This window comes from Pelophylax lessonae (assembly GCF_965119305.1).
Source record: "Pelophylax lessonae genome assembly, chromosome: 1".
Lineage (NCBI taxonomy): Eukaryota > Metazoa > Chordata > Amphibia > Anura > Ranidae > Pelophylax > Pelophylax lessonae.
Window position 1 is genome coordinate 590,716,055 of NC_138768.1, and position 26,112 is coordinate 590,742,166.

Here is a 26,112-nt window from a genome sequence, read left to right on the forward strand (position 1 = left end):
ATCCCCACGGCGGTTGATGGGTCGTCCAGTAGGTCTGTGTAATGTGCCAATACAGCAGGGGCCGGTAAGCAGGAGCCACCTTGGCCATCTCCCTCAGAGTGTTTGTGAGGCTTGTGGCTTGTGTGAGAGCAATGGAGTCTTCCCAGAAACTGAGTTTTATGCCTGTATTAGCCTGGTGCACTGAAAGCACCAGAAGAAAGTGAGCACCTTGTATATGTTCTTTCAATAAATCACTTTTTAGAAGGATATAAGCACTGTTGGTTTATTTTCCTCTATATACATGTCTCTGGATGCCATGATTACTATATTAGGAGATAACTGGAGAGAAGGTTGGAAGAGTTGGCTGTAGTCCTTGAGAGGCTAAAAGGCTGTTACTGAACCTACTTGATTGAGGTGGTCACACTACCCCAGGTGAGATTATTCCTGGTGGGGGGAACACTCTGTGGTGACACACGATATTTTCAAGCATGGGAAAGGAGTTGAGTGTTTGAGAAGCACCGTTTGAGAATCAGTATTTGGAGAAGACTGTGTATATATACACGCACATACATATATATATATACATACATACATACGCACACATACATACTGTATATACATTTTTTGTTTTGCATGGACATTTATAATTATTGGATTGCTCTAAAGTTTGTGGATTGCACTTATCTTTGTTAATGTTTGTTTATATTAGGAATATATTTGTGTTATGGTGTTGGTTCATTACGACACTTGACACATGTAATCATTTATAATTTTTTTCAGTATTTTTTTTATGATGAGTTTTTGACACTATTTATCACATTGAGCACCATAGCGTGGCATTACTTTGAATATTTTGTTTATACCCTATTATAAATAGTCACATGGTTAACACAGTCACTTTTTGTCAATCCAACCTACCTTAACACAAACTGTGATTGGATTGAAGTGATTGTGTTACCCATATACAGTACATATACACATATACATGCTAGGGTATGTTCCTAACACCCATTAGAATTGAAAAATGTCAGGTCTGTCAGGAGACTCTAACCGTCCCTCCGGTTTCCTGACTGGTAGTCTTCTTATCCCAGTATTAGGTGGAAGGGTGGTTGAGATCCTACAGCCAGAAATATGGGACCTCAATAAAAAGTGCAAACAGGCTAAATCAAGGAACACCAAACATGCACTCACGGTTAGTAGAGAGAGAAGTCGGTGAACCAAGATCAGCGAAAATCCAAAGGAGTAGTCCACAAAGCAAGGTCAGGAGCAGGCAGAGTCGGCAACAGCAATCAACAAACTCTAAAAGGGTAGTCCAAGAGGCAAGGTCGGGAACAGGCAGAGTCAGCAACAGCAATCAACTAAATCCAAAGGGGTAGTTCAAGAGGAAAGGTCGGGAACAGGCAGAGTTAGCAACAGCAATCAACGAAATCCAAGTTACCACCAACACCCAGGGAACAAGACCTATACTAGGGCCAAGACAGGAAGGGGAAGTGAAAATTTATAGGATCACTAGATTAGATGACAGTCAAGAGCTGGACACAGGGTGGGACCAGCATCCAAACTCAAGGAAGAGAAAAACAAGTGTGTACTCAAAAAAGAAGTTCTGCAGTGGCACAGGCAATGGGAAACGATCCAAGGAACACCAGGTCTCAGGATTTAATCCCTGACACGGCGTGACAGTACCCCCCACACAAAGATGCCCCCCGCCCTATTGGGGTTTGGATGGGTGCCTATTATGGAAAGACTTGACCAGCCGTGGGGCCTGAACATGACAAGCAGGCAACTAAGTCCTTTCTGCAATGGAATAGCCCTTCCAGTCTATTAGATACTGCAATTGTCTACCCCTACCTCGGGAATCCAGGATTTTGCTAACTTCATATTCCTGATAGTCATCCGTTGAGACAGGGAAAGGACGTCACGAGGGTAGAGTGAGGGGGGAAAACAAAGTTTATAAGCCACAGGATTAACTTGCTGAATAATGCATAACGGTCCTATAATTCTAGGACCCAATTTGGAAGAGGACTGTCGCAGCTTAATGTCCTTGGTGGACAACCATACCAGCTGATTAAGACGAAAGCAGGGAGCAGGTTTTCTGCGACAGTCCGCAAACCCTTTGTATCAGTGTACAGACTGCAGAAGAACCTTTCTTACGTTCCTCCAGTGCTTCGATAATCTACACACCATGTTGGCTGCTGCAGGTATCTTTACCAGAGAAGACTGGAAGGGAAAAACCCTGAGTTGATACCCAAAGGCAGCTTGGAATGGGGAACATCTTAGGGAAGAGTGCCATTGTGAATTGTGCGCCAATTCAGCTAGAGGTAACATCTTGCACCAGTTGTCATGTCCGGCATTGATATAAGCTCATAGGTAGATCTCTAAATCTTGATTGACACTTTCCGTTTGGCCGTTAGATTGGGGGTGGTATCCCGAAGACAAGGAATTCTGGATCCCCAGAAGTTTGCAAACGGCCCTTCAAAACGAGGATATGAATTGAGAGCCTCTGTCGCTAACAATATCGACCGGGATGCCATGTAAACGGATGACATTTTCAAGGAAGGAAAAAGCCAAGCTGGGGGCAGAAGGTAATGCAGGCATGGGAATGAAGTGGGCTAGCTTAGAAAATCAATCAACTACAACCCAAATGAAGGTATTCCCACTGGAGGAGGGCAAGTCCACGATAAAGTGCATGCTAATATGAGTCCATGGAGCTCTAGGTACCGGTAATGGTTGTAGTAGGCCTTGTGGAACAGATCGATGCATTTTTATGGCCGCACAAACTGAACAAGCTTTACCAAAGGCTATAACATCCCTCTTTAGAGTAGGCCACCAGACTAGGGGTTTCAGGTGTAGAAAGGTTTGATCAATACCAGGGTGTCCTGATACCTTCTGCCCATGGGCCCATTGCAAAACATTTTTCCATAGTTCAAGGGGAACAAACAAGATATTGGGCAGAACCGAGAGATTAGAAGGTGCTCGAGATTGGGCAGCCAACAAGTTCCTCTGTAGTGTCGTATGTAGTTGAGCAATAATTCATTCTGGAGGAACAATATGATCCGGAGGTGCTGTCAGACTCTCACAAGGAAATCGCCGAGACAGGGCATCAGCCTTGGCGTTCTTGGTGCCCGGAATGTATGTTACTACAAAGTTAACCTGGGAGAAAAAAAGTGCCCAGCGGGCTTGTCTGGAATTTAGTATTTGAGCTTTCTCCAAGTACATAACATAAACACACATAAACAAGATATAAAGGTATGTCGTTTCTTGCAATAGAGCCGATCTGCCACAGTAAAACTACGGCGGCTCGGCAGGCAAGTGGTTAATGTGTCTGTAAAGTGGTGTATCTGTAGCATGCATAAAATATGCCAGAGCAAAAGTGTAATTTCTAAAGAAAAAGAAAAAGTCAAATCTCATTTAAAATGACTCGCGGTTACAATTGCCAGCACCCGGCTATTAAAAACAGAAAGAAAAAAAACCTCATGGGGTCCCCCCAAAATCCATACTATACTCTTATCCGAGCATGCAGCCAGCAGGTTAGGAAATGGAAGGGGGCGAGCGAGTGCCCCCCCTCCTGAACCATACCAGGCCACAGGCCCCTTAACCACTTCAAGACTGAGCCTATTTCTGACACTTTTTGTTTACAAGTTAAAAATTCTTTGCTAGAAAACCACTTAGAACTCCTAAACATTAAATAAATATATATATATATATATATATATATATATATATATATATATATATATATATATATATATATATATATTTTTTTTAGCAAAGACTCTGGAGAATAAAATGGTGGTCATTGCAATATTTTTTGTCACGCTGTATTTGCGCAGCGGTCTTTCAAACGCCATTTCTTTTAAAAAATTACGAAAAATAGCATTTCACTGCATTTTAAAGAACTAAACAGTAGCCCATTTTTTAAAATTTTGTGAAAGATGATGTCACGCCGACTAAATAAATACCCAACATGTTACGGTATAAAATTGCGCACACCCGTGCAATGGCGACAAACTACGGTCAATAAAAATCTCCATAGGCGACGCTTTAAAACTTTTTAACTGTTACCAGTTTAGGGTTAGAGTGTAGCTCTTTTTTAAAAATTATTTCTCACGCTCTGGCGATCGCGGCAATACCTCGCATGTGTGGTTTGAATAGCGATTTCATTTGCGGCGCGCCTTCCATATACGTTTTCTTTCATGCGCGAGCTCACGGCGACGGGGGCAGCTAAAATAATTTTTTTTTCCTATTTATTTATTTATTTTTTTTTTAATTTTAACACAGGTTTTTTTTAAAAAAAAACAATCTGATCACTTTTATTGCTGTCACAAGCAATGTAAACATCCCTTGTGACAGCAATATGCAGTGACAGGTACTCTTTATGGAGGGATCGGGGGTCTAAAAGACCCTAGACCCCCTCCACTGGACTTCCATGTATTCAAAACGCCAAAAATGTAATTTTTGAATCCATTCTTTTTTTTAAACTTTTTTTAGCAGCCGAGTAACCCAGATGTGATGTCATGGACGCCGCCTCCGGGTTATGTCATTGGAGACCTGATCGAAGCCGCATACGGCTTAGATCGGGACTCTATCCAGCCGGTGGATGTGCCGGTTTGTTGCTTGGGTCTCCCGGTGGGACAGGGGACCCCGGCAGAGCCGTGGAAGGCGGAGGGAGGGGGGACGTCCCCTCCCGCTCGCCGGGGTAACGATCGAGCGGCTCCTGAGCCGCATCGATCATTACTGCCAGAAAGCCGACCGCCGGCTCTAAACAATGGTACAGGGATGATGCCTCTAGCTAGAGGGTGGCTAGTGGGCTAACCCACTGGCTAGTGGTGTAGGTAATTTTACCTACATATTTAGTCAGGCTTTTTAGTTGCTGTATTTTTTTTCTATCAGATTTGTAATCTACCAATTTGTACACACACACACATATATTCGTGTACTGTATCTCACATGTTATTAAGATGCATTGCTATTGTTTTCTTTTACTCATCTTACCCCCTTTTGCTGGCCTTCGCTGTTAATTAAACCTATTTAAACCTGAACTCCAGCTTTTGATACACTATACATAGTTAATTTGAGCCAGCTTGGCCCAAACAAACTACGTCCCTCACTAACACATGGGGCCGCTGTATGTGCGGAATAAATTCCATTTAGCTGAGCCTACACACAGCATACCACACTGTGTTCCAAGTTGGAGCCAAAATGTCCAGTCTCATACCTGGAACAGAATAGTCTATCTGATCAGCCCTCAGCCATTCTAGCAATAAATACAAAGCTTCCTCTGATTGACTGAGTCAGAGGTTGTGACATCACCATCATCATCATCTTCCCCTCTGACTCAGCCAATCAGAGAAAGCTTTGTATTCATTGCTAGAATACACTGCTTTCTCTGAATGGCTGAGCGCCGACTAGATAGACTCCACTTTGTTCTGCGTATGAGACAGGAACACAGTGTGGCAGCTAAATACAGTTTATACCGCACATCCAGTGGCCTAACATGTTAGTGAGGGACATAGTTCATAAGCTGAACTATGTAAAGTGTATCAAAAGCTAGAGTTCAGCTTTAAGCTTCTGGTGTGCCAGTGAAATTGGGTTCTGTCAAGGTGAGTCATTACTGGAGGAAGCAAGAAACCAGCAGATCTCCTGGGGGTAGCTCTACACAAAAGTACCTGTTCTCTATATTTGCATCTGTTTGAAGTACATTTCCACTCTTGCAGGAAACATAGGATGACCCCTACTTAAAATGTGTTACATGTTCCCATTCACATAACATAACTTAAAAACTAAAAATTGTTTACCTCTTTAAACACATTTGTTCTAAAAACTCTAGAATTGAAACATCCTGCTTAGCATCCCTTTCTCTACCATAATTAACCCTGTCTGTACTGTGTTGACAGCTCTCAGTAACTAATAAACTAGTGCAGCAGGTTTTCCGGGCAAATGGGCCTTATGTGGGTCTGCCATGGTTACCGGTGACACCTTCAGCCCATTTACACTGAATACCCAAGTGTGAGATTTGAGTCAATGACCAATCCGGGATCTTTGGTTTGTTTTGTTTATTTGATATTGGGGATGGGAGAAGGGAATGAGTGGGATACTCCTCTGGCTTAACTAGGTACAACTTGGACACTTTGCAGAAAAATGCCTTTCAGTGCTGTCTTGACGCCGGCTGGATGCCGACTAACGCTTGCTGGTGCTTGAAAAACACTGACTTGCTGTGCTGTACTCTGAACTTGACTTCTGACACTCTGGTTAGTTCAAAAGTCCTGGACTGTGCTGAGAACTGGCTCTTGACACTCTGGTTAGCTCAAAAGTCCTGGATACTGCTCCCTCCAGTCCTTCCTGACTGAGGTAGCTTCTGTAACTGCTTGTGCTGTTGCTGCAACTCTCAACACTGTACACTGCATTCTGCACGCTGTACACTTTAAAACTCCAGGGCCCAACCGCTGGCGCCCCCTTTGCACTTCAGGGTCCTTTCATTAGGCACCCCCTCTACACTTCAGGGTCCTCTCACTAGGCACCCCCTCTACACTTCAGGGTCCTCTCGCTAGGCACCCCCTTTACACTTCAGGTTCAACACTGGCACCCCCTTTACACTTACTCCTGCACCAGCTAGCTAGCTCCTGGATCCCTCTGACCTTCTTCGGAGTGGTCCTCTCTCACTAGGCAGACCCCCAGGGGCAGTTTGCAGTACTCATGAACTGGGAATGCTTTCCTGAAACTGGACCCCTCTCAGCTCTGCTGGTCTTTGGCACACCGGATCATCTCTGCAGCTCAGCTTAGCCCTCTGTCACTTCAGCCAAACCACCTGGGACACCCAATTCCTCTGACAGGAGGAGAAACAGCCGTACTCTCCCTCCTGGGACTCTGCTTCACACCAAAGATGCTGCATCATGTGCTCCCCTCAAACTTATACCCACTCCCAGAATGCTGCGTGGCAGAATCTGCCTTTCTGGGGTAGATACAAGCCTGAGTGTGCCATTGGCCGGGTTTCCTTCACTGCCCAATGAGAGCCATCTCATAGAGCACAGTGGGGAGACTCCCCAGTCTCAACAGCTACACATGACAACCTGACTGAAAACATGGTCCTTCTGTTAAGCAGACAAGGCCCACTATACTTTTACCTAGTACCTACCTTATAGGGTGCTACACTAGATTTTAGTACTGTTTGTTGCAACAAAAGGTTTAAATATCTTGAAGCTGGGCTTCTTGCATTGTATGTTAAAGTGATTGTGAAGTCTTGTTTAAAAAAAAAAAAAAAACAACAACATGTTATACTTACCTCCTCTGTGCAGATGGTTTTGCCCAGGGCAGCCCCGTTCCTCCTCTTCTCGCGTCCCTCTTCTGTGAGCCTGGCCCCTCTGTCCTGTTGAGTGCCCCCCACAACAAGCAGCTTACTATGGGGGCAGCCACGCTGCAGCTTCCTGTGTCCATTCAGAAACAGGCCCCGCCCCCTCTCTCTCCTGATTGGTTAACTGACTTTGATTGACAGCCAATGGCGTTGTGGCTGTGTCTCCGCCATTTTGCAGAGAGAGTCCCGGACGGCCAAGGGACTCATGGACATCCCAGGGGGTGCTGGGGAGGCTGCTACACCCAGAAGGTTTTTTTATCTTAATGTAAAGAATGCATTAAGTTAAAAAAAAACTTCTGCCTTTACAACTACTTTAACCTCCCTGGCGGTATGATTCTTTTGGATTTTAGGTGCTGAAAGCGGTACCATTATTTTAGGTGCTGAAAGCATGTAATTCTTGTGAATGAGCAGCCCAAACCAACTGTATACATTTATTATACATATTATATATATATATATATATATATATATATATATATGTATGTATACATATATTATGTATACATATATCATATATATATATATATATATATATATATATATATATATATATATATATATACGTATATATATATATATATATATATATATATAATGTATACAGTTGGTTTGGGCTGCTCATTCACAAGAATTATGTGTATATATATATATATATACGTGTATATATATATATACATATATATATATATATATATATATATATATATATATATACATACATATATATATATATATATATATGTATATGTGTATATATATACGTATATATATATATACTGTATATATATATATGTATATATATATATATACATATATTTACATAAAAAGTACAGTAAAACTGCAGGAAAGGGCACTGGGGGGTAATGTAATGTGATTTTATTTTATTTTGAACGATATCAGTGTGTTTGGTGCATTTTACATTCGAATTTGCCGCCGGTTCCACCCCCCGGCGGACGTCACGTCGCCGGAGACGGAAGCCGGGGCTCGCAGACGATCGGGAGAGAGCTCCGCCGCCGCACACCGCTCGCAGTCTTCGCTGGATCCCCGAGAAAAGGTAAGTAAAACCTCCTCCAGCATCCAGCGATCTTCTTAGCGCTACCCCGAGTGTGACTCGGGGTTACCGCTTTTGGCACTAAAATCTTACCCCGAGTCACACTCGGGAATACCGCTAGGAAGGTTAAGGGTGGAAAGCTCAGCAAAACCCCAGTTTTTGGACAGAGTGACTGAAATTGTTGAGGGTAGCTTGCAGTCTATCCAGAGGCTTGTTCCAAACAAACATCTAAAAGATAAGTTTTTAAAATATTTTTATGTATATTTTGTGAATAGGAAGCATATACAGAAGTAGGGTTTTCTCAAATTTCACTACAAAGGTGGAATTACACTTTATGGGAAGTATTTATCAAAGATTGTTTTGCTACTAAGCATTATTTCTAGTGTTGAGCGAACACGGACTGTATTATTCGGGTCCGTACCGGATAATTGGATTTTTGTTACTCAGACACGGACCCGAAAACTTTACTGTATGTTCGGGTTTAAAATCCGTGTTCGGTAATTTTATTTCCTGTATGTAATGGCGCGCTTTTAATGGCGGGCTTTCAACAGCCAATCAACAAGCGTTTAATTGGTGTGCCATAGAAGCCATCACAGCCATGCCTACTAATGGCATGGCTGTGATTGGCCAGCTGAAGCATGTGACCCAGGTCTTTATAAGCTAGAGACACAGCGCGCGGTGTGTCAGTCTGCTGTAGTGTAGGGAGAGAGCACACATAACGGTGCTGGCTGCTGCTGATTAGGGACAGACAGGGAAAAACAACATTGTGCCCGAAAAGAGTGCAGGGACAGGTCGGAGTGTAGGCAGGGAAAGATATTTGAGCATTTTAGGGACAGGCTGGAGAGATTAGGCAGGGAGAGATTAGGAGACACAGGACAGAACAATCGTCCATTAGCGATCTACATCGATTTTGCTGTGTGGGGGGTGGTGCAGTCAACAATCTTTTTGCCCTCACTTGAGCCCACTGAGGAGGAGGAAGAAAAAAATATTTTTATCAGTCTGTTGTGTGCAGCGTTTAGCTATATTTTACTACAGAGTGCTGTTCTAATCTGAACTTGCCATGCTCATAACTACATTTTGCTGCAATTTGCAGCACTCTAGCCTTTTCCATTGGTTTTTTAGAGCCATTTTAGTGCCTGAAAGTTCGGGTCCCCATTGACTTCAATGGGGTTCGGTGTCCGGGTAAAGTTCGGAAAAAGTCCGGGTCACGGACCCGGACTTTTTTTTCAAGTTCGGCCGAACCCGCCGAACACGGACATCCAGGTGTCCGCTCAACTCTAATTATTTCCCCTAAAACTTCCTGTTACAGTTGATACTTTTAACTTGACACCTGTCTGTTACTTGCCATTAAAGGTGGCCAAAAACTGAGAAAATGTCAATTAGTTCATAAAGAAATGGCTGGATACTTTGCATGTTGGTGTTTCAGCAAGATGCATCTTTAATAAACCTGTTGTTATACCATCAGCAAGTGAGGGTTTACTGCACATACCTATCATATAGAAAGTACCTAAATGTTAAACTGTGTACTTGAACAGAGACAGTTTATGAAGCAATGATCATTTTTTAAACCTTTCCTAAAGCCTTCATCTTAGGGAAAAATACACAGTTACATCAGGGGAATTGACTTTGATGTGCTCTGGTATGTATTGCAAAATATTGTAAAGGAAAATGAATAGCTCTCCTATTAAAGCGACTCTGCGCTGTGCTTTCATCCCAAAATCCATTAGCCTCAGGAAAAGGTGTAAGCAAGGCTGCTGAAAACAGAGGTCAGCTTTGGAAAATATTATGCCAAGCATGACTAAAAGTGCCCTAGTCCTCTGAGTGGATTGTTTGATTTAAATTGAAATCACAATAGTCATTTTCAACACCTATCCTAAAGAAAAATGACATGTTCATCATTTTGATGACGTTAGATCATTTGCTGGCTTTGAAATGTTTTTTTGCTCTCTTATTCAAATGAACCCTGGAGTGATAAAAGACGAGGGATACATTAAGAAAAAAACATTATAATAGTTTTGTAGTTGTACTTTTTTTTATTGCAGGGTTCAAACCAGTTTAATAGAAAATATTAAAGCTACTAAGCGCTTGTTACTCTTTGACAAATAAATATATTTTTACATATTTCAATCACTCGTAGTGTTAAAATCCGATGACTGCCCAGATTTATCAAAAAATTTATAGACTTTTAGGGTCTATTTTTCACTGTTTTCACCCAAGATTGTTTTCTTATTGGATTCTGTTGGAAAATGTGTAAATCTGGTGGAACATATTGAAAGATAGACCCCTAAAGTGTATCTATAGTCAAAAGTTTTTGATGAATTTTGAATAGTGGTGAAGAATTTTAATTCTTGTTTTTTTTGCTGGATATAACAATGTACAAATAGGTTTAGGTGACCTTAAAAAAAAAAAAAAAAGTTTACCCTGGCAAAACTAATACATATATTATATTTTTGTTTGCATAACTGTACCCCAACACCCTAACCACCCATAATTGTGATATCTAGCTCCTTTGGGGCTTCGGCATTTATTTGAATAACTGATTATTATGCGTCTATGTATGTCACAAAAGTGAGTACACCCCTCACATTTTTGTAAATATTTTATTTTATCTTTTCATGTGACAACATTGAAGAAATGACACTTTGCTACAATGTAAAGTAGTGAGTGTACAGCTTGTATAACAGTGTAAATTTGCTGTCCCCTCAAAATAACTCAGCACACAGCCATTAATGTCTAAACTGCTGACAACAAAAGTGAGTACAACTCTAAGTGAACATGTCCAAGTTGGGCCAAATTAGCCATTTTCCCTCCCCGGTCTAATGTGACTCGTTAATGTTACAAGGTCTCAGGTGTGAATGGGGAGTAGGTGTGTTAAATTTGGTGTTATCGCTCTCACTCTCTCATACTGGTCACTGGAAGTTCAATATGTCACCTCATGGCAAAGAACTTTCTAAAGATCTGAAAAAAATAATTGTTGCTCTACATAAAGTAGGCCTAGGCTAAAAGAAGATTGCCAAGACCCAGAAATTGAGCTGCAGCACGGTGGCCAAGACCATACAGCGGTTTAACAGGACAGGTTCCACTCAGAACAAGGCTCGCCATGGTCGACCAAAGAAGTTGAGTGCACGTGCTCAGCGTCATATCCAGATGTTGTCTTTGGAAAATAGACGTATGAGTGCTGCCAGAATTGCTGCAGAGGTTGAAGGGGTGGAGTGGGGGGGGGGGGATCAGCCTGTCAGTGCTCAGACCATACACCGCACACTGCATCAAATTGGTCTGCATGGCTGTCATCCCAGAAAGAAGCCTCTTCTAAAGATGATGCCCAAGAAAGCCCTCAAACAGTTTGCTGAAGAAAAGCAGACTAGGCACATGGAGTACTGGAACCATGTCCTGTGGTCTGATGAGACCAAGATAAACTTATTTGGTTCAGACAGTGTCAAGCGTGTGTGGCAGCAACCAGGTGAGGAGTGCAAAGACAAGTGTGTCCTACCTACAGTCAAGCATGGTGGTGGGAGTGCCATGGTCTAAGTGCTGCCAGCACTGGGGAGCTACAGTTCATTGAGGGAACCATGAATGCCAACACTTACTGTGACATACTGAAGCAGAGCATGATCCCCTCCCTTCAGAGACTGGGCTACAGAGCATGTATTCCAACATGATAACAACCCCAAATACACCTCCAAGACAATCACTGCCTTGCTAAAGAAGCTGAGGGAAGGTGGAGGAGCGCAAGGTCTCTAACATCCACCAGCCCTGTGATGTCGTCATAGAGGAGTGGAAGAGGACTCTAGTGGCAACCTGTGAAGCTCTGGTGAACTCCATGCCCAAGAGGGTTAAGACAGTGCTGGAAAATAATAGTGGCCACACAAAATATTGACACTTTGGGCCCAATTTGGACATTTTAACTTAGGGGTGTACTCACTTTTGTTGCCAGCAGTTTAGACATTAATGTCTGTGTGTTGAGTTATTTTGAGGGGACATCAAATTGACACTGTTATACAAGCTTTACACTCACTACAGTGTAGTAAAGTATCATTTCTTCAGTGTTGTTACATGAAAAGATATAATAAACGATTTACAAAAATGTGTGTGTGTGTGGGGGGGGGGGGGGATCCCTTTTGTGAGATACTGTATATACTGTATGATTTTTTTTTTTAGTTCTTGGAGCGACACCTAAAGCTCTTTATACATTTTTGGAGTCGATGTGATGTCCCAAGCTTTGTGGAATTTTTTCCTCTTCTTTTGAAATTTGGAATTTGTTACTCTAGAGCTAAAAATAACAAACATGCCATACTTACCTGCTCTGTGTAATGGTTTTGCACAGAGCAGCCCCAATCCTCTTCTTTTTGGGCTCCCCACCGGCAGTCCTGGGTCCTCCCCACTGCCAAGTGAACCAAATAGCAAGCCTCTTGCTATGGGGGCACTCGAGCAGGCTCGTTGCTCGCCCCCGCCCCCGCTCTCTCCTCATTGGCTCACTGGCCGTGAATGACAGCAGCAGAAGTCAATAGCTCCCACTGCTGTATGAGTCAATTAGGAGAGAGGGATCCAGGAGAGCCGCTGCTCTCATGCAAATCGCTGGATTGAAATGGGGCCCAGGTAAGTATAAGAAAGGGCTGAGGGAGCTGCACCCAGAATTGTTTTTACCCTTATGACTACAATGCAAGAAGGTAAAAAAACCTTGAGCCTTTAGAACCACTTTAACAACAGAGACCGTCACATTTGTTTTAACTTGCTGGGGTTAGAAATGATCCTCAATAATTAAATCTATTCCCCCCATTTTTCAGTTTAAATGGATGTCCAAAAACTGAATTCCATATTTAGGCCAGCCATTAATGGTGCAACACTGACTGACTGAATCCCTCCCGTGGAGCTATCGTGTTCTCTCAGCAGGGGGCGTGGCGAGCTATCGCTGCCAGGGGAACACACAGTAATTATTGCTAGCAGCTGAAAAATTAAAATGTATTTATTGCTAGTGACTCAAATGAAAAATCCTGTATGCTGGCTGTACCCAAGTTGATCATTGGAACAACTTGGGTACAATCAGCCTGTCATAGATGGTTTGAATCTCAGCCAGTCCCCGCTGAACTGGCCGAGATTCAAACTGTCTATGGTCAGTTTAAAAAGCTTGGTGCCCTTATGTGAGGGATGTAATCATCTCTTGTACAGCTCAATATCAGACCCCCTGCTAGCATTAAGATTTACTGAACCAAATCCTTCAGCTTTGCACCAATTTTTTAACCAAACTATGAATAAATAAAATGTAGGAGTGAATTCTAACTGGTGAAGGCCTTGTGAAAATCCTTCTGTACAGAATGCACATCCTTCTGGGACAAATTATTTGTGCCAAGGTGCACAACAACATTGACTTTGCACTCTTCACTAGCTTTCTTGACAATATTTAATATTAGTCTTTTATCCTACCTGACAGTAGCACCAGGTAAAAACCTAACTTCGTTTAACACTTCCACATGCTTTCCTAAAGAAACAATTGAATCTCCAACAAGAAGATTACTTTCCCTTTTAGATGCCTTAAGGCTCGTACAGCGACCTTTTTTGTACGATTTTCTAATAGTGTGTACACAACTTTGACAGCCAATTCCAACCTTCCGAACTAAAATTTCCAAAGGGACAAACTCCAAAATTTTTCTCTTAAGGCCCGTACACACGTACCGATCGTCGGCATACAAACGTCGGTGGACGAAGGATCTGCCGATTGTACGCGTGTTAGTATGGTGCCTCCGACAGATGTCTGCGCACAATCCGCGGACAAAAGTCTTTCATGCAAACATGAAAATATTTGTATGCCGACACCAGAACGGACGATTGTTCGCCTGTCAGTACACAATTCGGCCGACAGACCGCAGATTTGCAAGACTGGGCATGCTCAGAAAATAGAAAACACAGGGAAAGTTAACCATTACATGACATCACTTCTGCAGTCGGCGGACAAAATTCTTGTGCTGTCCTTGTGCTGTCTTTGCACTTTTCAGCAGACACCGACATCCCGGGGAGAAAAGAGGAACATTTGTAAGCCGACCATCGGTACGTGTGTACGGGGCTTTACGGGAACAGAATTTTTGTTTAATGTGTACCATTTCGTACAAGAAAAATCAGAAACTAAAGACTGCACATGATCAGAAACAATAAGGAGCAAATAAAAAAATCCTTTGTCCTGCAAAAAAAATTTTTATACATTATTTCCTTCCTCGGTTCCGACTTGCTGTGAAACAATGAGGAAAATCGGACGATCGTTCACCCAATTTATCTAGGGTATAGGATATAGTGTGTACCCCACAATATCCACAACATTAGCCTGACTTTCAACATCAAATGCAAAAGTTAAATTTTACAAAGCAATTTCTTTCTATGGACCTCCATTCTTTGCACAGAAGTATTATTGTTCTTGCAAAGAATGTTTACAATCTTTGTATCTGCTTCTAGATCAGAAATACACTACAAGAGTTAGTCCCGTTCACACTAAGGCGACCTGTGAGGCGACCTGGTCGCCTCACAGGTCGCCGTAGGTCGCCTTCCATAGGGAAGCTGCGGACCCGTTCTAATAGGAGCGACACAAGTCGCTCCGACTTAGAAAAAGGGTCCGGAGCTTCTTTTGGGGCGACCCGGAGCGACCGTCATAGACTTCAATGTTATGAAGTCCGTGCCGGCCGCTCCGAGGTCGCGGCACGCTGCTCGCACCGCGACCTCGGAGGTCGCCCCGGGAAGTAGCGTCGCTTGTATGTGAACGGAGCCTTAGGCCTCATGTACACTACAGCTGATAAACAGAAGTTTAGGAGCAGTTGGGCGTTCTTTTCAGCAGCCCCTAAACTCTCCCCTATGTTATCTAATATGCACATTTATAAGAGTTTAGAGGCAGTTGAGGTTACAGTTATTTTTTTGAAAGCAGAAAAATGACATTTAGGACTGTTGTTTACCGGCATTTCAAACACCAAATTCTTGTAACCCCATGTAACTGTGGTAAACTGCATTTACGCTTTTAAGCGTTTTTAAAGGGGGAAAAATTTCAGATATTTTTTGAACATATACAGTGCTCAGCATAATTGATTACACCACTTTTGAAAAGTAAGATTTTAATCAATATATCAATGAACACAAGAACATTTGTTTAGCTCATAACATAAAAGTAAGTTAATAATATAACTTAGATGACAAAATCTTTAGTTTTTACTCAAATTAGTTGTTGCAAAAATGAATACACCCCACCACAAAAACTACTACATCTAGTATTTTATATAACCTCTATGATTTGTAAGGACAGCATCAAGTCTTCTAGGGGTTGGGAGGTGTTGGTATGGGGCGCTACCACCTTGCACAGCGAATTGCTTCGTTGTATGTGATCCAAAATGAAAGTGCACAGTGCTTATTGGTGAACAAATATTGTGCAAATAAAATATTTTGTTGTTAAAATATTAAATGTGCAATTTAGTGCAGATATAAAAAAGATGGTACTTTATCGTATGCCGATTAGATTGTACCGTCTATGTATCACTCATCGGATGTAAACAACCATATGTAGGTGACAAGTGCAAAAAGTGCAAAAAGTGCTAAGTGCAATTGAGTGATTTGGACAATAAAATCTTTATTGTGGCCTCCTGTTACAGAGGAAACTGACATCCGTGGTGAATATTATAAACAATATACAGTGTAAAGTGAGAGAATAAAAACGCCTGTTGCGCGTGCTGAGAGTGAGGAGTGCTAATACCGTGGGTAAAGCACTTACCAATAACCTCTACCTTCTCACTCTAGTATACTGTGTCTCCCTTCTCCTGATGCCTGTAAGAGCTGGTGTTCCGCACATATCGTTGCGCTTGCATCTAGGGAGTCAGTGTACAAAAGACCAAGAGAGCTTCCATTGCGTAGTATAGTTAACTCCTCCACCATAGTTTTCTAATTTTTAGACTTATGGATTTTATGCATTTTAAGGCATCTTGGCGCACGTGACTCCATGCGTTTTTATGCCGATATTTTTATGCCGACATTTTACCCTTCCACCAATCTGTTTTCCACCACTCCAACATAACAACAAGTTTGTACTTTCTCCTCTAACCTAACTTAATTTGTATGCTCATGGCTCCTCCTCCACACATCTGATCCAACTCCTCCTCTCCATTTACGGGACTTGAGGCCATGCTGTTGTGTGTGCCCAGTCTCACTTAGCCGATATGGCTTTCTAATATTCTCCACGGAATTGTCCAAAATTTGCATACCCGATATGATCCTCCAACCAAGTATTTTATACATTTTAAACACAGTATACTAGAGTGAAAAGGGAGAGGTTATTGGTAAGTGCTTTACCCACGGTATTAGCACTCCTCACTCTCAGCACGCGCAACAGGCGTTTTTATTCTCTCACTTTACACTGTATATTGTTTATAATATTCACCACGGATGTCAGTTTCCTCTGTAACAGGAGGCCACAATAAAGATTTTATTGTCCAAATCACTCAATTGCACTTAGCACTTTTTGCACTTGTCACCTACATATGGTTGTTTACATCCGATGAGTGATACATAGACGGTACAATCTAATCGGCATACGATAAAGTACCATCTTTTTTATATCTGCACTAAATTGCACATTTAATATTTTAACAACAAAAATATTTTATTTGCGCAATATTTGTTCACCAATAAGCACTGTGCACTTTCATTTTGGATCACATACAACGAAGCAATTCGCTGTGCAAGGTGGTAGCGCCCCATACCAACACCTCCCAACCCCTACATTTCTTTACCCTTGTGGTAAGTTGGAGGCAGCATAACCATCTGATCCCCACATTCTGAATTTAAACATATTGGTTCAGTATTTGTGTTGCTATCTATAGCGCGGGTGCACCCCAAACTTTAATTTATCAAGTCTTCTAAGCATGGAATGAACACGTTTTTGACATATTGCAACATCTATCTTTTTCTATTCTTTAAGAATGACCTCTTTTAGAGCCAGGATGCTGGATGGAGAGTGATGCTCAACTTGTCTCTTCAGAATTCCCCATAAGTGTTTGATTGGGTTCAGATCAGGAGACATACAGTACTTGGCCACTGAATCACTTTCACCCTGTTCTTCTTTAGAAATACAACAGTTGCCTTAGATGTGTGTATTGGATCTTTGTCATGTTGGAAAAGTGCACAGCGACCAATAGCAGCATATTCTTTTTCAATATAGAGCAGAACATCTGTGAATTCATGATAGCATCAATAAAATGCAGCTCCCCGAAACTAGCAGCACTCATGCAGCCCCACAGAAGGACACTTCCACCACCATGTTTCACTGTAGGCACCATGCATTTTTTTTTTTTTACTCCTAACCTTTGCAACGCCATACAGCTTTGAAGCCATCAGTTCCAAAAACATGTATCTTGGTCTCATTACTCCAGAGTACAGAGTCCCAGTAGTCTTCTTTTTTAGTATGGGCCCTGGCGAATTCTAGGCGGGCTTTTTTGTACATGCGTTTTAGGACAGACTTCCTTCGTGTATGACACTCATGCATGCTATTCCTCTGCAGTGTATGAGAAACAATCACCCCAGTTTGGCTTTCCACTTCTTTAGCTAACTGCAGTGAACTTGCATGGCAATTTTCTTCAACCCTTCTCATCAAAAGATGCTCCTGACGAGATGTTAACTTACATATACGGCCTGGACGTCTGTGAGATGGGTACAGTTCCATATTTATTACATTTTTTTATCACTTTTGCTACAGTATTCTGACTGATAAGTAAAACTTTGCTGATCTTCTTGTAGCCTTCACCTTTCTTGTGTAAAGAAAGTATATTCTTTCTCAGGCCTTGTGAAATTTCTCTTCCATGTGGTGCCATTGCTGACAGCATAAAATGGGAAGGAGTTTTCTTTGTTAAGTAACCCCCTTTTATAATCAACTGTCTGCTGGATACCGGTTTAATGAATATTTAGACTCACCTGTAGTTGAATTCTTGTTAACTAGGATTTTGTTGTCTAAAATGTAGCTTTGCTCCTAAGATTTCCATGGGGTGTATTCATTTTTGCAACATGGTCTTGAATGAATTTGTGAGGAAAAATAGTTTTTGTGTGTGCAAATGAAAAAATCTTGGTTGCAATCAATGGCCCACATTTATGGGAGTATTTCGTAGTATAGTCTACCATAGAAAATGTTGATTCTGAAAAGAAAGTAAAGGTTTTCTGTCAAATCTGTTGGGGTGTACTAACTTATGCTGAGCACTGTACAAATGTTGAAAAAACACAAATTTCATCACATGCTGTAGCCTGCATTAATGAATAAATCCAGTAGTGACAAACTCTGGTCCTCTCACGCAATTTCCTACCTCTTCAGAGCCTCAGAAACAGCAACATCAGGAGCATTTTCTCACACATGCTAATGATGGGATCCATAGTGAAAACACAACAAATAAGACAGCTATCTAGAAGCACACTGCTCTCTCTACTGCTGCTCTCTATTTTCTCACAGAATGGCTGAAATAGGTATTAACCAGTTCTGGACTGGAAGGTTTTGCTCCCTTAATGACCAAGCCATTTTTTGCGTTTCGGCACTGCGTTACTTTAACAGAAAATTGCGGGTCGTGTGATACTGTACCGATTTATGTCCTTTTTTCCCCACAAATAGAGCTTTCTTTTTCTGGTATTTGATCACCTCTGCCATTTTTATTTTTTGCGCTATAAACAAAAAAGAGCGACAATTCTGAAAAAAATATATATATATATATTTTTTTTTTTCACATTCTGCTATCTACCATTCCCCCAAAAAAATAAAAAAAAAAAAATCTAAATTTTTCATCCTTTCAGGCCAATTTGTATTCTGCTACATATTTTTGGTAGAAAAAAAAATCGCAATAAGCGCATTTTGATTGGATTGCACAAAAGTTATCTCGTCTACAAACTAGGGGAAAGATTTATGTGATTTTAATTTATTGGTTTTTTTTTACTAGTAATGGTGGCGATCTGCGATTTTTAGTGGGACTGCAACATTGCGGCAGACAGATCGGACCCCTAACTGACATTTTTGACACTTTTGGGGGGACCAGAGACATTACTACAGTAATCAGTGCTAAAAATATGCACTGTTACTGTAATAATGACATTGGCAGGGAAGCAGTTAATTGTGAGCCTAGGGGAGTGTTTTCTAACTGTGGGGGGAGGGATTTGTGAAATGATCATAGAGACCTTTGATCCTATATAGCAGGATCACAGGCTCTCTGTGATCATTTCAGAGAGAAGAACGGTCAGCTATGCTTATACTCAGCGGGGAGTGATTGCGGGTGCCCAGCGGCAATTGCGGCCGTCTATCCCATAGATTGGCATCCCTGCTGCCGCTCGCCCCAGCACCACTCCCGTGACCAACATACCCCTATATCAATTTTGTAAAACTGTGGCGGGCGGCAAGTGGTTAATTTAATTGTTTTACTTGCACTATGGGCATTTAGGAGGGTCTCCTGAGGTTATCTTTAAAAAAATGCTTCTAACCTCAAACGCTCAAAACTGTTGTTAAACTCGCATAAACAAAGCATGTAAAAGCTGTTAAATGGACGTTTTTCACTGTCGGTTTCCAGCTGTCAAGTTTCCAGCGTTTAGAAAAGGTTTTCAGCTGCCTTGTGTACATGAGCCCTTATGAAGTGTCACATGAAAAGTGACATGTTTATGGTCCACAGTCCTCACTATTTCACACCCAACAAATGTCCACACTGTCCTTCTCTGTGCAGCCATTTAGTAAGAAGTGGCTTTTTGCAAGACAGCTCAACAGAACAATTGTTTGAACAGCCTGCTGATGTCAGACTAAAGGGCACAAACCAAGGACCAGCAATGTCACCACGTAGACTAGAAATCTGCATACGGATACTGTAGGACAGCAGCCCAACTTCCAAAGTACCATGAAAAACAAATGTCAAGCAAGTATCGCACTGAACTAAACCAGACACTTTAAACATATGTACTTCAAATCAAACACAGGTAGTAACCAAAAAGTTGGCTACCTCCAAACTCTTGCTGTTTTCAAACTACTTCTGTTCAAACTATGTACCATTGTTTGCTGCACTTCTGTCCTGATTCACTCACAGGGAGCAAACTCTACAGAGTTGCTACTCCTCTTAAATACCACATTAATTAGGCACTAATTAGGATAATAGCGCACCTCTTTTACATATGCTAACTAAATACTCAACAACACTTAAGCTGTGCACACACGGGCCAAATGTCAGGAAACTATTTCCGGTTCAAAAAAAAAACCCACCGACATTTGGCCCGTGTGTATGCCGGCCTGTCCGACAGAAGCCGACCAATTGGCTGGCTTCTGTTGGATGAGCATGCTGGAAAACCAGCAGCCGACCGACGCCTGATCAGCGCTCTCAGCCAATGGCAGAGAGCACTGATTGAAGTATTCTGGCAGGGGGAGGGGGGGGGTCGCTTTACTTACTTTGCATAGTGAGTACCGCAGCTTAGACGGGAGCTGACAGTTTTTTTTTCATTCAGCCCCCTGGGTTGAATGGAAAAAAATGAATAGGGTGTACCAGGCTTTAGTTAGCAATGTACAGTACACAATCACTCTAGCACCCAGTAAGCAATCAACAATAGCAACAGTTACAATACCAAAGTTAGCAATTTAGGAAAAGCAATCAGAAATCCTTTAAAGTTACCATATCCTGCTACTGCTGTTAACCTTGCTAGCGGTATTCCCGAGTGTGGCTCGGGGTTAAATTTCAGTGCCAAAAGCGGTAACCCCGAGCCACACTCGGGGTACCGCTAGGAAGATCGCTGGATCCTGGTAGAGAGGTTACTTACTTTGTCACCAGCATCCAGCGATGTATCCCGGCGGTGTGTGGCGGCGGATCTTCCTCCCAATCCTCTAGCCTCTGTCTCCTGCGATGTGACGTTCGCAGGCGGGTGGAACCGGCGGAAAATTCAAATGTAAAACACACCAAACACACTGATACAATGCAAAATGAAATAAATTCACATTAGTTTGCCCCCGTGTCCTTTCCTGCAGTTTTACTGTACTTTTTATATATACACATATATATATATATATATATATATATATATATACACAGTATATACAATATACGTATATATATATATATATATATATATATACATACATACATACATATAGTATATATATATATATATATATATATATATACATACATACTGTACATACTTTAACTTATTTAGAGTTTTTTATTATATTATAATTTATGATTTTGTGTTTCAAACTTTATCATACCCGAGATGTTGTAACGAAGAACGCACAGTAAAAAAAAAAAAATCATATGTAAATAGTTGGTTTGGGCTGCTCATTCTTAAGAATTACATGCAAAATAATGGTACCGCTTTCAGCACCTAAAATCCGAAAGAATCATACTGCCAGGGAGGTTAATACTTTTGTCCGTTGCACTTCTATTCGTATGCACAAAAAGGAGCAAACTCAACATTTTCTTTTTTTTTTAAATAGGGGATTTTTTTTTTTAAATAGGGGACCTTACATGTAAGATTAGAACAATATCATCCAATTTTTACTCATACATAGGGGTTTATTTTTCTAAAGGCAAATAAGCTGTGCACTTTGCACAGTGCAGTTGTACTCTGCAAGTGCAGCTTCTCCAGAGCTTAGTAAATGAGCAGAAGCTCTTCTGACTTCCATCATCCAATCATGTGCAAGCACAAATGCTGTTTTTTTTATTTTTTTCCTTGCACGTGATTGGGTAGTCTTTACAAAGTGAAGAGTTACCTCATTTATTAAGCTCTGCACCAACTGCACTTGCAGCGTGCTGTGCACAGTCTATTTTCCTTTAGTAAATCAACCCTATAGTATCACTGATATACCGCTGTGTGGATCAGTCACTATATCAAGTCCCCTGATGCATCATGTTTCAGTAAATGTCAGGTGTACACATGATAAGTAACTGACAATCCATGCAATGCCAAGTTGGAAACGGAGGAATCTGTATGCTTACATGGTTTACAGAGCACAGAAAATGAACATTGGTAGGAATTCATTTTCCCTGTAAAGACGGTTGAATAAGAAAGCAATCCTATTCAATTTGAATATGATAGTTTAATGTGGATCCCAATTTAAAACAATGAGCTCAAAGGCTGATTTTTACTTAAAATTATTTAACTGAAAAAATCAGTTGCAGCCTTTCCCTATTCAACTTTTCTAGCTTTGTTTTTCTTTAGTCTCAATAAGATCCAAAGCTAGGTCAGGAAAATAGGAACTGTTCCAAAAAATCACTGCCAATTCCAAGCTGGCATGGAATTCTTAGAACGCATCTGTATGATATACAAGGAACTGAAAAAATACAGTTTTGTTCTCCCATGTGACCTCAAAGATTATAAGAAGTCTAATTTTTTCTTTCAAACTATTTTGATAAGTAGGCACTTGAATAAGCCATCTGCAGCACAAGATTTTTCTGCAATTCTTTTAAAAATGCTGCTACTTCTTCATTTTAAATGCTCTATGAGCAGTCAGTATAATGATTCAGTATACAGAATTCTGAACAATAAAATGATACTGTAGGCAACGCATGGCACATAGAAGCATTTAAAATGACTAGATGACACACAGCCAAGTATGAAATGGCCATGTGACAAATAGAAGCATATGTAATGACCTTGCGGCACACAGCATTGTATAAAATGGCCATGTGATACATAGTAGCATATGAAATGTCCACGTGACACATGGCAGTTTATGAAAAGTCCATTGGACTCATAAAACTATATGAAATAACCTTGTAAAACATACAAGCATATGAAATTGCCATACTATCCTTTGAGAGCTGCAGAGACATATTAGTAACAAAACAGCTGGGAAGGGGAGTTAAGCTACATAGCAAGGGCCTTAAGTGGCCTTAGGCCATGAAGTTAAACAAATTATATCTGTCTATAAGTGAAGTTACTCTTACATTTACTGCTGCAAACCCTTTTTCTTGCAGGGTTTTTTTTGTGTTGAATAAAGCTCACTTTATGCTACAGATGTATCGGTGAGTTTAGATTTAGTCAGGGAAGGATACCACTTGGGAGACTGCAGAAGGACCCATATATTCAGCAGCTCCTGAGGGCGCGGTGCTACAATGGAATTTGACAGATTTGGAATGGTTGGATGCTGAAGATTAAAGGGGGGCTTGTAACTCCAGCCAATCACAGCATGGTCCTGTGTCTTGTTTGTAAAAATGAGTCCTGTTCAGTTGAGAAAGAGAAGAAAGCAAGACCTCAGTGAGAAAAATCAGAATATTTACAGTTACACACACTTTTTAGGCACATTTAACCCTTTGATTGCCCTGCCAGCCAGCCAGTGTCATTAGTACAGTGTCAGTGTATAGTATTTATCACTGATTACTGTATTATTGTCACTAGTGACTTTAGATAGTGTTAGATAGTGTCATAGTCAGTTAGCATCCCTACCAGCCAGGATGAGTTATGACAAGATTTCCCGCCACACTATCACACTCACATTGGTAGTATAGGAGTTTATTTACCAAAGCTGGAGAGTGCAAAATCAGGTTCACTTCTGCATAGAAACCAATCAGCTTCCACGTTTTATTGCCAAAGCTTAACTGAACAAGCTGAGGGTAGAAGATGATTGGTTTCTATGGAGAAGTGAGCCTGATTTTGCACTCTCCAGCTTTAGTAAATAAACCCCATAGTGTCTGTATGGATCAGTATCTTGATCACTAACAGAACTATATTATTGTCCCATCTACTAAAGTGCCCTCAAAAACACAGCATTGGCAGGATCAGCCCAGATCACTGCTAGCACTTGCATTTAGCCCAACCCCCCCCCCCCCCCCCTCCTAGCAAGTGCAGTGTCAGTATCATTTTTCTGATCACTGCCAGCTCTGATACATTGTCCACAAAACCACAGTATTAGCAAGATCAGGCCTGATTTCATTTTATTTCTAGTGCACAAGCAGTCCCTAAATGCTAGTCAGGAGCTCTTTTTCCCATAGTCACCAATAGGTACCTGTAAATGTATTGCCCAAAATGTTTCAAAAAGGTACACTAATGAGGAGGCCCACAGAATTATGAGCATGTCAGATGGGAGCAAAGGGGAAACCTCACTGTCAGAATCTGGTTCAGAAAATTAAGCTATAGAAAGCAGGTAGCTCAGACAATGCAGAAGAGGTCCCTGCTAAAACCAGACGTACCAAACTCTATGTTGCTGAAGTGCTAGAAATGCATAATTAAGCTCATATGCAGAAGGGTGCAAGTACTAGAGCTGCATTACGTTTTGGTCATCTGGCAAGCACCAGCAGCCGAGTACATCCTTGCCTTTTAGACACCGGTATCTCATAGTGAAGTGGGGAGCACCAGGAGTGAAGTACAAGCTGGGGAGGTGGCTAGCACTTGTAGCATTATGTGAATTCAAGCAGAGGCCTGTAGAGCCCATAGTAGCCTTCCAGAGGTGCTTGTAAACCCTAATTGGCTGCCCCAAATTTAGCAGCACCAATTCCCAGCCCAGTTCAGGTGGACATTACAAAAAAGAATGAATTGTGGTCATATTGGTCCACACACCCGATTCATCATTGGCTGCCCCATATTTAGCAGTACCAATTCCCAGCCCAGTTCAGGGTTCTGGTGGAAACAGAAAAATTAACATTTAATTAATTTTTTAGCTTTAAATTAATTTTTTTAGCTTTTTTTCACAGAAGGCCTCTTCCATTTGATTGTGGACCAAAGCAATATTTATGCCCAATAGTACATCGCTGCCAACCCAAATTCAAACCTTGTCAGGCCATTGTCAGGAAACCTATCATGGATCACAATCACTATCACACATTTAAAACTTTTTGGGCCTAACCCTTAACATGGACATTACAAAAAAGAATGAATTGTGGTCATATTGGTCAACACACCTGATTCATCATATGCCCATGTTCTCTGCTGAAATGGCCAGGAAAAGATATGAGACAATAATGAGTTTTATGTAATTCAATGACATTTCACTCTGTCAACACCACCGGGATGACCCTAACTATGATTGGTTCCACAAAATTTGGTACTTTATAAATGACCTCTCGCAGAAATTTGCAGATGTGTATATGCCCCAACAAAACATCTACATAGATGACTCCCTTGTACAACTTACTGGCAGGTGTGCAATAAAGCAATATCTCCCAAGAAAACTATATAAGCTCTGTGATAGGGCCACAGGCTATACATGCCACTTTAGAATTTATGAGGGAAAATACAGTCAAGTGGAGTCCCCTGGATGCCCATACTATATGGGGAACAGTGGAAAGATAGTATGGTACTTGTTATCATCCTTGCTCCATAGGGGTAACATTTGTATGTGAACAAATTTTATGCAAGTATGCCACTTTTTAGACCTTTGTTTATTAAAGAAATAGTTTGCTGTGGCACCATGTAACCTAATCACAGGGGCTTTCCTCAATGGTTTGTTTAGAAGGAGGGGGGGGGGGGGGAGAGGCCTGCTTGCACAATGAAGAACTAGTAGCAGTAAAATAGAAGGACAAATGGCATGTATTCATTGTGTCTTCCATTCACGCAGGCACATCGGTCCAAATTTACACGGTGTCTGTTGTCCTTGAAAAGCCTCTCTGTGTCCATCACTATAATATTTATATTGGAGGCGTAGACTTCAATAACCAAATGATGAAGCCATATTTAGTCTCCCGTAGAGTTAAATACTGCACCAAAAATGTGTCTATATATTTATTTCAATTGGCTATATACAATGATTTTGGTAATTACACAGCTACTAGAAGAACTG